The 13,258-nt window shown below is 34.5% G+C and overlaps 1 long non-coding RNA gene across 1 annotated transcript; it reads left to right on the forward strand.

The window, feature by feature from the left end:
* The first annotated feature begins 4,889 nt into the window (after positions 1-4,889).
* On the forward strand, positions 4,890-9,352 carry LOC135100656 (uncharacterized). Its single transcript, XR_010268858.1, has 2 exons — positions 4,890-5,461; positions 9,014-9,352. It is a non-coding gene; the product is annotated as an uncharacterized LOC135100656 (long non-coding RNA).
* Positions 9,353-13,258: the final 3,906 nt, after the last annotated feature.

Consider the following 13,258-nt stretch of genomic DNA (forward strand, 5'->3'; position numbering starts at 1 on the left):
ACGCAAAAAAATAATCAATGGGAACATTCTTGTAGCAGAAATCCTGAACTTGTACCCGTGGATTCAGACTTTTGAGGGCGTAGGTGTGTATATATGTACACTTTATGGATTTTGCTACATATTGTTACTAATTGTCAACTTTATTTGTAGGGCTATAATGTATATAGCTATTTATATTTTATAGTAGGTAATTGATATTTAACTACTGGTACTTCCATTCTCCCTCTCAGGCTCAAAGGCCTTAGTGACGGGAGATAAGCACTCATAACTAAGTACAGTTATTGCAGATGCTCATCTCTATAACCTTCACTTATAATTATTTGATGCTTATATCTTTACAGATAATCAAGGAGTTCCTGAGATTAGAACCACAAGCGGATGAACCAGACCCAAGAGTAGCAGTTTTGAAAGGGCTGGAGAAATATAGGCTCCCAATAATTGCCATTCTCAAAAAAAGAAAAGCAGTTCCTCTGTATATGGAAACCTTACTTGAACTCTATGACCACGATGAAAGTCAATGCGAGTAATGTCTAGTTCAATTTGTTCATTTCATTAGCTGGTAGCAATTTAATATATGTATCTTTTCATCATTAGCAATGCATCTTTCACTTTTATAGGCCTAATATTCATGAAACTATGCTGCATGCAAAAACCCAAACATTGTATTAAGCATGACCTATCTAACTGTAATGCTTGCACCAATTTCTATAAAGGTACTAATTTAATTGTTAAATTCCTGCTCTTCTATCAAATTTTTAGCTGAGTGCTATGGCTAAATAATTGTTTGCAGCATAAGTGATGTTAAAGATTTTAATAGGTGTAAAGCATCTCTCTCTCTCTCTCTCTCTCTCTCTCTCTCTCTCTCTCTCTCTCTCTCTCTCTCTCTCTCTCTCTCGTAAGGAAAGACATTATTTCTAGTGTAAATAAACCCAATAGGCTGTCCAATTTGAAATTTAAAATGTAAATATTATCAATCTTTTTAGAAATATTAGCTGCATCCTCTTCCCTTGCAGTCCAATAAGACAGGTCACTAATTCGTGTGGAGATAGAATTCTTGGAGTCACCTTTGCCGGCAGTAGCGCAAGTGCAAACAGTCTGATAAAGGTTTCTTCCATGGTTGTGATGAAGTTGAGGACTTCTCACACTGTTTCGATGGATATGATGAGAAGAATCGGGATTCGGAACATCAGTGCATTATGTCGGGGCATGTAGGTTCGGCTGGGGTTTTCTTTCTTTCTTTCTTTTTTTTTTTTCGATCAGTACCCATCATATTCTTACGAGGACTTGCTAGACAAAGCATTATTGCATTATGATATTACCCAAGTAGTGTCTCAAGTAAAAAACATAACCGCATACTCGTACAAAAGATTTGCTGCTGTGACACAAAGGACAAAAATCATTAGTATACTGGTCGTTCTAAGCATTCAATCAAAATGCTTGTCATTCATATAATTAGTAGAACCATCGAGGAGCTTTATTTTTGTTAATTCTTATGTGATAAAGCAATAATTACAGGAGACTTTTAAAAGATTGGTACTTAAATTAGTGGACTGTCCTATTGGATGTGACCATATCTTCACTTTTTCCTTACACAGTTAATTTTCTTTTGTTTATTTGATTTACTTATTATCATTTTTATTTATATATTTATTTATTTGCACCAGATGCTTGCTTAGTTATATTGGGGTTACTTCACCTGCTTGGAGAAAGGAAAGACTCCATTTTTACTAAGGTTAAATTTCAGTACCTTTGATTTTAGAGTGGTGTGTATATATTGAAATTTTTGAATATGTTATCACCTTAAAATATACATCTGCATATAAATTTTATTTTAATGTCAAAATATTATTAATGTTTACACTATTATTTCTTCCTTAAGGTACCAGAAGAAGAACTAAGAACAGGGTAGTCTAGTGTGTATTTGATGGTGCATCTGTAGCTGAACCAACATGTATTTCTATGGCTGTAGTCTCATTGGTAGCAGGGCTTTGTGTTTAATATTGAACACCCAAAAAATTGTGAACATTTCCTCCGTTTCACAACATCCCATCTCTTAGGTATCAAGTATGACAAAGGTAACACTTCAAAAACAAGATCTCTACTTGTAAAACTCAATGAAGTAAAGACAGAATTGAGCTACAAAAATGCATAAATCTGCTTCTAAATATATTCAACTCCACACATAATGCCTCTCTCTCTCTCTCTCTCTCTCTCTCTCTCTCTCTCTCTCTCTCTCTCTCTCTCTCTCTCTCTCTCTCTCTCTCTCTCTGTCACACACACACACACACACAACGCACACACACACACACACACACACACACACACACACACACACACACACACACACACACACACACACACACACACACACACACTAGTCAATTACTAGTTAAAGATTAATCAGTGAAATAAATACATAACATTATGTTAATAAGTTTTCTAAAAGGAAAAGGAAATACTTGTACTTCCCCTTCCCCCCAACCCAGTATTCATGAAATCTTACTGAATTGTTCTTATGTTATATATATATATATATATATATATATATATATATATATATATATATATATATATATATATATATATATATATATATATATATATATATATATATATATATATATATATATATAATGAATGGAAAGTAGACTCTCTCTCTCTCTCTCTCTCTCTCTCTCTCTCTCTCTCTCTCTCTCTCTCTCTCTCTCTCTCTCTCTCTCTCTCTCTCTCTCCCCAAATTGGGAAGTATTCTTCATGTACCATATGATGCATATATATATATATATATATATATATATATATATATATATATATATATATATATATATATATATATATATATATATATATTTTTTTTTTTTTTTTTTTTTTTTTATGCATTTTTTACCTTTTTTTTTTTTATTTCTCTATGGTATTGCAAGTGATATGTGAAGCTTCTTTATTACTGTTCTGAGCATTTCTGTAGATTTGTTTAGATAGTATATCCCATAGAAATACTCATTTTCTTTTTTTGTGTGGCTTTAAAGGATTAATGGTGACATATGGATATGATCTGAGTTAAAAGCTTGTACAAATAAGGTTAAATGTCTATTTTTGCACTGGTTGTTTCCCTAAGTTTCTTAAAAGTACTGTGATATAATGATTAGCAATGGACTAATTAATTATTCTTTACAGGGTCTGTAACTCCTTACATTTAATTTATGTTAACTTTACTTACATAGTTTTTCCTTTAGTTTATGAATGGGAGTAAGGTTTAATATTCATATCTTAAGAGATGCTTACTTTCTTTTCCACATTGCAAGTTTTAGTGATTAATACTCACAAATGTGTATTATTTACTTAATGGCTTGTCAAAAAAAGGTTGTTTTTGTGTTGCTTTTTTTTTCTCTCTCATGCTAGGATGAAGTGTTACTAATGGAGTTTATTTTTTACATCTGTTTTATATATCATTACAGTTTTGAGGGGAGCTTTCTGTTAAATGTTCAAGTGAAAAGCATATTATACTATAGATGATAAAAATTATAGTGTTTATTTTTTTTATTTATTTTTTTTAATGCAATGAAATGGAGGGAACATTTAATTGTATATGAATATATTGAATTTATTACCTATTCTTTCCCTAACCTTGAGACAGCAGTAGCTAGCTGCTAGTATTAAAGGTACTAATGATTCATCATCTGCCTAAGAAAGACTAACTAATTAATCATTTAATTGACTAACCTATGATCCACTTTACTAATGTGGTTAGTAGAAGCAGTGAATAGTACGAAGGCATTAGTCAGATATATTTGAGTAAGACCATACTCAGGTTGAGTGCTCAGTTAGTCACAAATTGACTAACATTATGTTAGTCACTGTGACTAATGCTGCCACTCGTTCTAGACCCCATGGGTTTTACTAAGAAAAGTTAGTCAGCACGACTAACTTTGGTTTTGTGTGATATATAAAGGTACTAGGCCTTGCTGGCGCCCGAGAGTGTAAGAAAGGCAGGAAAAGTGAGTGGCGAGTGTGTGGGGCGACACTGTACCCTCCCCACGGTTTTGGAGGACAAAGTGAAAGATGGAGGCGGAAGGAAGGGCCAGTGAGCTGCGTATGCTTGACCTCTGAGTGGACGTAGGGGGGAAAAAAAAAATGACACGTTTCGGAAATAACTTGTATCATAAGTAGAGAACGTGCATCCCGTTAAGCAGCCGCGCATTGCAAGGCCACGAGAGTACGTGGTATGATCGCAAGTGACACGTCCGGAAATCAGCGTTTAATTGTGTGTGTCTTAATAGAAAAAAATAGCTGATTTCCAAATTATACATCAAAGTATGACCTCCTCTAGTTCAGGAGAGTCCTTCGTATAAATGCACTGGTGTGTGTATGTGTGTGTGAATGTTATTGCTAGTTATCTCTCTCTCTCTCTTTCTCTGTCTCTCTCTCTCTCTCTCTCTCTCTCTCTCTCTCTCTCTCTCTGTCAGTAGTTGCACAGGTCTTTAAGGGTATTTTTACGGTTTTAGTGACAGATTAACAACATTTCTACATTAATAACAGGAGAAACACCATTGAAAACCCTGATAATCATCTTTATAGCTTTGAAAAACAGTCGTGAAGAGAGAGAGAGAGAGAGAGAGAGAGAGAGAGAGAGAGAGAGAGAGTAGGAGCATTTCAGTTGAGCCTATTCTGCCCTGGTTCGTGTTTGCTGCGGTGACACGGTGCCGCACTGAGTGAAGATTGCGTTCATAATCACTTATCGGGGGTGGAGTGGGGAAAGGAGAGTCAGAAAGTGAGGATATTTATATTATTTGACATATTATTTGATAGCATGTCAACTTTTTTTTGTGTGTGTGTGTGTGTGTGTGTGTGTGTGTGGGTGGGTGTTGGATCAGTGACAGGTGGCGCTGGGGAGTTACCACGGCGAGCGGCTGGCTGGCTGCAGTGTTTTGGTCAGCACTGGTCAATCTTGCCCTACACGCTCTATTAACCAGTGTTTCCGTCAGTCGTGAAGAGAGAGAGAGAGAGAGAGAGAGAGAGAGAGAGAGAGAGAGAGAGAGAGAGAGAGAGAGAGAGAGAGAGAGAGAGTAGGAGCATTTCAGTTGAGCCTATTCTGCCCTGGTTCGTGTTTGCTGCGGTGACACGGTGCCGCACTGAGTGAAGATTGCGTTCATAATCACTTATCGGGGGTGGAGTGGGGAAAGGAGAGTCAGAAAGTGAGGATATTTATATTATTTGACATATTATTTGATAGCATGTCAACTTTTTTTTTTTTTGTGTGTGTGTGTGTGTGTGTGGGTGGGTGTTGGATCAGTGACAGGTGGCGCTGGGGGGTTACCACGGCGAGCGGCTGGCTGGCTGCAGTGTTTTGGTCAGCACTGGTCAATCTTGCCCTACACGCTCTATTAACCAGTGTTTCCGTCTTCCCGACACCTTCCTGCACCAAGCACCGTCAAGCATCACCAGAGAGGCACGAGTACGTAAGGTGAGTCCAGCGGGGCCAGTCTCCCTTCAGTCAGCCTTACTGCCTTCACAACACCCTAATCCTCCCTGTAGTGTCTTGTATTCGTTTATTTAGGATTCATTATTCGTTATTTAGTTTTTTTAGGGATTAATTATTTATATTTAGGTTTTGTTTACGTCTGAGTCTGGAAAGAGTTGGAAATTTATTCAAATATTTAATGTTCGCCAATATGTAAACAAGCCATCAGCTGTGTTATTAGCCATTGTTTGCCTCGTCTCTCACTTATTGTAAGCCTAACATATCACAAGATGGATCCACATGTCTAGCCTTCATATCCGCTGGCCAGATATATCCGTCATTGCCTGGTTTTGGTGTTATATAGGAATAAATAAGACAACATGGCCGCCGGCTCCCCCACTGAGGTCGCCGCCGAGGGCCGCCATGATGGACTGGCACCTGTTCCGGCTTGTTGGTTCCAATATTTTTTTCAATTTTTTCTGAATTAATTTATTTGGCTTGTATAGTAAGATTTTATGGTTTCTAAAAATATTTCGTTGCTTTTGAAGTGTTTTTCTTACTTCAGTTAAGTAAATGTGCTGAATTTGGTGTTGTTTTTTTATGTAAATAAGGGGCAGTTTGTACGGTGAAATTTACCCAGCCTGGTTTTTGGCTTTTTTATTTGAGGCTTTAATGAAGATTTTATTGCTTCAAAAAATCGTTTATGATTTTTAAAGTATGTTGCGTTCCTGTTGAGTTAAGTATGTGGAATTTGAATAGGCTTATTGTCCCGTTGAAAGTGGTGATTTTGTCATTTTTTTGCTTCTTTATTTTTTTATTATAGCTTGTAACTAAGTGTGCATTATTTTAAAAAATAGTTCAGATTTTTTAAAATGTCTTTTTACCAGTGTAAAGTGGAATAGGTGGACTTTTCAGTGTTTTTAATGGTGTCAAAATTTCCAACACTTTTTCCATATTTCACATAATATTTCTTTATAACTACTGAGACTAGAGGTGTTTTGATATTGTGAATATTAATTCAAGTAATTGTCAAGTCAGAATATATAATGCATTTGAGCCTAGCTTCATTTTTTCTATGGGTCAATTTCAAAATGAAATACGTAACGTACGTATGGCAGCGGGGCGCCGGCACCTCGCCTGTGACGTCATCAAGGATTCGGGACTCGGTCTGCTTCAGAGCCTCCTCAATATTTACCGTAATTTCCAGTGTTTTCCAAGTGTTTCCAGCTGTTTCTAAAGTCAGGCGTGTAGATAGTTGTAGTAGAAGGAAGAAAATAAGAGAAATGAAAGAGGAGAAGGAAGAAATAAAAAGAAATGGAGGAGGAGGCAAAACAGGTAAACAATATTTAGCTTAGTTTCCCTTGCTGCGCTGCAGTTCTCTAATATTTGGTGTGTTTTGGGTGTTTTATGTGTTTAGGATGTATGTAGGAATATTGTGGGGTTTTTAGAGTGTGTTTTGGTGGTGTTTAGGTGTGTTTTGGGTGTATATTTGCTGTTATCATTGTGTTTTGGGTGAATTTTGGATGTTTTAAATGTGGTTTAGGATGTTTTTAGTTATATTGTAAGTGGTTTGAGTCGTGTGGGGTGTTTTGAGTATATTATGGGATGTTTTTGTGTGTTATGAATGTGTTTGGGGGTATATTGAGGTGTAGTGAGTTTGTTTTGGGTTTATTTTCTGTTTTAAGTGTTTCGGTGAGTTTGGGTGTGTGTGTCGGGTCTTTTGAGGTGTATTTGATTGTGTGCAAGTAGTTTTGGGTCTTTAAGGGTGTGTTTGTGGCGTGTTTGTGGTGTTGAGTGGTGCTTTAAGTGTGTTTTGGATGTTTTGATGTGTTTTGGGTGTGTTTGATGAGTTTTGGGGTGTTGTAGTGTATTTTGGGTGTTTTAAATCTTTTGAGTGTGTTTGGATGAGTTTTAGGTATATTGGGGTGCTTTGAGTGTGTTTTGGATAAATTTAGTGTGGTTGGGGTGGGTTATTTGAATATTTTCAGATGTTACAGGGTGTTTTGATTGAATATTCAATATTTGGTTGTGTTTAGGCGAGTGTAGTGGGTATTTTGGGGTGTTGTGATGTGTTTTGGTTGTGTTTTGGATGTTTTGAGTGTATTTTGAGTGTGTTTTGGTAAGTTTTGTTGCATGTAGGGATGTTGAGTGTTATATATATATATATATATATATATATATATATATATATATATATATATATATATATATATATATATATATATATATATATATAATGGGAAGGCAATGAGAAGAGGGACAAAAGAACATGGGATGCACCGCCAGTGTTCATACCGGGATCTGATGTCAGTTCTTGTGAAGGGCCAGAATGCATATTCCTGAAGTCTGGAAGGAGTCATCCGCCAGCCTGTATGGACACTAGGCTGTAGCTCCAAAACTAACTGTAGGATTCTCTCTAAAATAGTCTCATTGAGATTCTCGCACAAAATTACCTATATGTAACTTAATCTAACCTAACCTAACCGCTACAAGAGTAAATGGGCCAAAACATTACCAGACTTCGGGAATATGCCTCCAGAGGGATACGGGTTAAGGTCGCTTCACACACATCAGTGCCGTATTCGTTCCGTGCTGTTCAGTGCTTCAGTGTCAGTAAAAAAAAAAATTCATCATTTTGGAATTCAGCGGAAGCATTTACACACGTCCGGCGAAGTACCGTGTTTTGACTGAAGTGATTGTTACGTCTCCGTTCCATGAAATGGAATATCATCGTCACTGGTATTTTAAAAATTTTCACGGATGTCGGACAAGTGTTTGAAATAAAATAGAAGAAATTGAAATGGTGATAGATACTCTTTTTAATTGATGTAATTAATCACATTGTACATTATACTTACCAGAACACACCACATCACACCACACCACATCATAACACACCACACCATACCACACCACACCACACATCACTGAGCAATGTCATCAAACAGTTTTTCGACATTCTTAAGTACTGGAAAATTTTTGTTTCATCATTAATTAATTCCTCGTACAGAGTAGCAAAATCTCCTTCAGTTTCTCTTTTTCTTCCACGTTTCATGTACCCACTTTTCTTTTCTTTATTTTTTGTTAAGCAAGCATCTTGCTCTTCATCAAGAATTATGACAATCATAGCCAACTCCACGTCTGAAAGGATATGTGTGCATAGACGTCACGAAAGTGACATGAATATCACTGACACTATATGATACTAATACGGCACTGATAGGTGTGAAACCACCTTTGAGTGTACTATTCAGATAGTGTACCCACTATCTGCCAATTTCACTGGGACAAAAGCACAATTAGGTGATTGTTAAGAACAACAACAATAATAATAATAATAATAATAATAATAATAATAATAATAATAATACAATAAAAGGAGTTAAGCCATCTATATAGTTAGCTAGATTGATATCATTATTATTGTTATCATCATTATTACATATCAAGGTATTGTGACATTATTATTAATAATATGTTGTTATTATTATTATTATTATTATTATTATTATTATTATTATTATTGTTATTATTTTTATCATTATCATATTTCAGCTATCCAACATCAGAACAGTATATGAATATGGCAAATGCTGTTTTGACATCATTTCCTGCCATCCTGAGAAACAGTGATCTCGAGGAGCATGAATTGCAGCTGCAATGGAAATTGCGCATCCAGCACAAGTTTCAGAATTCAAGAAAGAGGCAGGATTCCTCAGTGACTGAGGTGATGTCAAGGAAAAAGAAGATCCCTTGCATAGCGCCAAAAGAGACTACGTGTCCACTGATGTATGGAGTAAAGGCTTACCTTCCACCAAGGCCCCATTCAGAAGATGATAAGTCATTAGAGAGACATAGACAGTGGCCTGCTCTACATTGGATGAAGAAAGATCCCGAGTTAGATAAGCTATGTGATATTTGTACGCTTGATTTATCTTTTTTTTATTTCAGAGACTTCTTTACTGGTGTTGTTTAAAAATACCTGCTCTTATGTAACCAATTTCAATGGTACTGGTGGATAGCCACTGAAAAATGATACTTGTATATATATATATATATATATATATATATATATATATATATATATATATATATATATATATATATATATATATATATATATATATATATATATATATTATATACATGTATATATATATATATATATATATATATATATATATATATATATATATATATATATATATATATATATATATATATATATATATATATGAGGGAGAGAGCAAGGCTGGTGGGACAGTCAACTTATGAAAACTAATTTTACTTTAATGATTTTCCTCAGGCTGAACGCCTCATGCAGTTGACACTCTCTGAGAGACGCAAAAAAATAATCAATGGGAACATTCTTGTAGCAGAAATCCTGAACTTGTACCCGTGGATTCAGACTTTTGAGGGCGTAGGTGTGTATATATGTACACTTTATGGATTTTGCTACATATTGTTACTAATTGTCAACTTTATTTGTAGGGCTATAATGTATATAGCTATTTATATTTTATAGTAGGTAATTGATATTTAACTACTGGTACTTCCATTCTCCCTCTCAGGCTCAAAGGCCTTAGTGACGGGAGATAAGCACTCATAACTAAGTACAGTTATTGCAGATGCTCATCTCTATAACCTTCACTTATAATTATTTGATGCTTATATCTTTACAGATAATCAAGGAGTTCCTGAGATTAGAACCACAAGCGGATGAACCAGACCCAAGAGTAGCAGTTTTGAAAGGGCTGGAGAAATATAGGCTCCCAATAATTGCCATTCTCAAAAAAAGAAAAGCAGTTCCTCTGTATATGGAAACCTTACTTGAACTCTATGACCACGATGAAAGTCAATGCGAGTAATGTCTAGTTCTATTTGTTCATTTCAGTAGCTGGTAGCAATTTAATATATGTATCTTTTCATCATTAGCAATGCATCTTTCACTTTTATAGGCCTAATATTCATGAAAATATGCTGCATGCAAAAACCCAAACATTGTATTAAGCATGACCTATCTAACTGTAATGCTTGCACCAATTTCTATAAAGGTACTAATTTAATTGTTAAATTCCTGCTCTTCTATCAAATTTTTGGCTGAGTGCTATGGCTAAATAATTGTTTGCAGCATAAGTGATGTTAAAGATTTTAATAGGTGTAAAGCATCTCTCTCTCTCTCTCTCTCTCTCTCTCTCTCTCTCTCTCTCTCTCTCTCTCTCTCTCTCTCTCTCTCTCTCTCTCTCTCTCTCTCGTAAGGAAAGACATTATTTCTAGTGTAAATAAACCCAATAGGCTGTCCAATTTGAAATTTAAAATGTAAATATTATCAATCTTTTTAGAAATATTAGCTGCATCCTCTTCCCTTGCAGTCCAATAAGACAGGTCACTAATTCGTGTGGAGATAGAATTCTTGGAGTCACCTTTGCCGGCACTAGCGCAAGTGCATACAGTCTGATAAAGGTTTCTTCCATGGTTGTGATGAAGTTGAGGACTTCTCACACTGTTTCGGTGGATATGATGAGAAGAATCGGGATTCGGAACATCAGTGCATTATGTCGGGGCATGTAGGTTCGGCTGGGGTTTTCTTTCTTTCTTTCTTTTTTTTTTTTCGATCAGTACCCATCATATTCTTACGAGGACTTGCTAGACAAAGCATTATTGCATTATGATATTACCCAAGTAGTGTCTCAAGTAAAAAACATAACCGCATACTCGTACAAAAGATTTGCTGCTGTGACACAAAGGACAAAAATCATTAGTATACTGGTCGTTCTAAGCATTCAATCAAAATGCTTGTCATTCATATAATTAGTAGAACCATCGAGGAGCTTTATTTTTGTTAATTCTTATGTGATAAAGCAATAATTACAGGAGACTTTTAAAAGATTGGTACTTAAATTAGTGGACTGTCCTATTGGATGTGACCATATCTTCACTTTTTCCTTACACAGTTAATTTTCTTTTGTTTATTTGATTTACTTATTATCATTTTTATTTATATATTTATTTATTTGCACCAGATGCTTGCTTAGTTATATTGGGGTTACTTCACCTGCTTGGAGAAAGGAAAGACTCCATTTTTACTAAGGTTAAATTTCAGTACCTTTGATTTTAGAGTGGTGTGTATATATTGAAATTTTTGAATATATTATCACCTTAAAATATACATCTACATATAAATTTTATTTTAATGTCAAAATATTATTAATGTTTACACTATTATTTCTTCCTTAAGGTACCAGAAGAAGAACTAAGAACAGGGCAGTCTAGTGTGTATTTGATGGTGCATCTGTAGCTGAACCAACATGTATTTCTATGGCTGTAGTCTCATTGGTAGCAGGGCTTTGTGTTTAATATTGAACACCCAAAAAATTGTGAACATTTCTTCCGTTTCACAACATCCCATCTCTTAGGTATCAAGTATGACAAAGGTAACACTTCAAAAACAAGATCTCTACTTGTAAAACTCAATGAAGTAAAGACAGAATTGAGCTACAAAAATGCATAAATCTGCTTTCTAAATATATTCAACTCCACACATAATGCCTCTCTCTCTCTCTCTCTCTCTCTCTCTCTCTCTCTCTCTCTCTCTCTCTCTCTCTCTCTCTCTCTGTCACACACACACACACACACAACGCGCACACACACACACACACACACACACACACACACACACACACACACACACACACACACACACACACACACACACACACACACTAGTCAATTACTAGTTAAAGATTAATCAGTGAAATAAATACATAACATTATGTTAATAAGTTTTCTAAAAGGAAAAGGAAATACTTGTACTTCCCCTTTCCCCCCAACCCAGTATTCATGAAATCTTACTGAATTGTTCTTATGTTTTATATATATATATATATATATATATATATATATATATATATATATATATATATATATATATATATATATATATATATATATATATATATATATATATATATATATATATATATATATATATATATATATATATATATATATATATAATGAATGGAAAGTAGACTCTCTCTCTCTCTCTCTCTCTCTCTCTCTCTCTCTCTCTCTCTCTCTCTCTCTCTCTCTCTCTCTCTCTCTCTCCCCAAATTGGGAAGTATTCTTCATGTACCATATGATGCATATATATATATATATATATATATATATATATATATATATATATATATATATATATATATATATATATATATATATATATATATATTTTTTTTTTTTTTTTTTTTTTATGCATTTTTTACCTTTTTTTTTTTTATTTCTCTATGGTATTGCAAGTGATATGTGAAGCTTCTTTATTACTGTTCTGAGCATTTCTGTAGATTTGTTTAGATAGTATATCCCATAGAAATACTCATTTTCTTTTTTTGTGTGGCTTTAAAGGATTAATGGTGACATATGGATATGATCTGGGTTAAAAGCTTGTATAAATAAGGTTAAATGTCTATTTTTGCACTGGTTGTTTCCCTAAGTTTCTTAAAAGTACTGTGATATAATGATTAGCAATGGACTAATTAATTATTCTTTACAGGGTCTGTAACTCCTTACATTTAATTTATGTTAACTTTACTTACATAGTTTTTCCTTTAGTTTATGAATGGGAGTAAGGTTTAATATTCATATCTTAAGAGATGCTTACTTTCTTTTCCACATTGCAAGTTTTAGTGATTAATACTCACAAATGTGTATTATTTACTTAATGGCTTGTCAAAAAAAGGTTGTTTTTGTGTTGCTTTTTTTTTTTCTCTCATGCTAGGATGAAGTGTTACTAATGGAGTT

The sequence above is a fragment of the Scylla paramamosain genome, chromosome 1, assembly GCF_035594125.1.
Source record: "Scylla paramamosain isolate STU-SP2022 chromosome 1, ASM3559412v1, whole genome shotgun sequence".
Taxonomy (NCBI): Eukaryota; Metazoa; Arthropoda; class Malacostraca; order Decapoda; family Portunidae; genus Scylla; species Scylla paramamosain.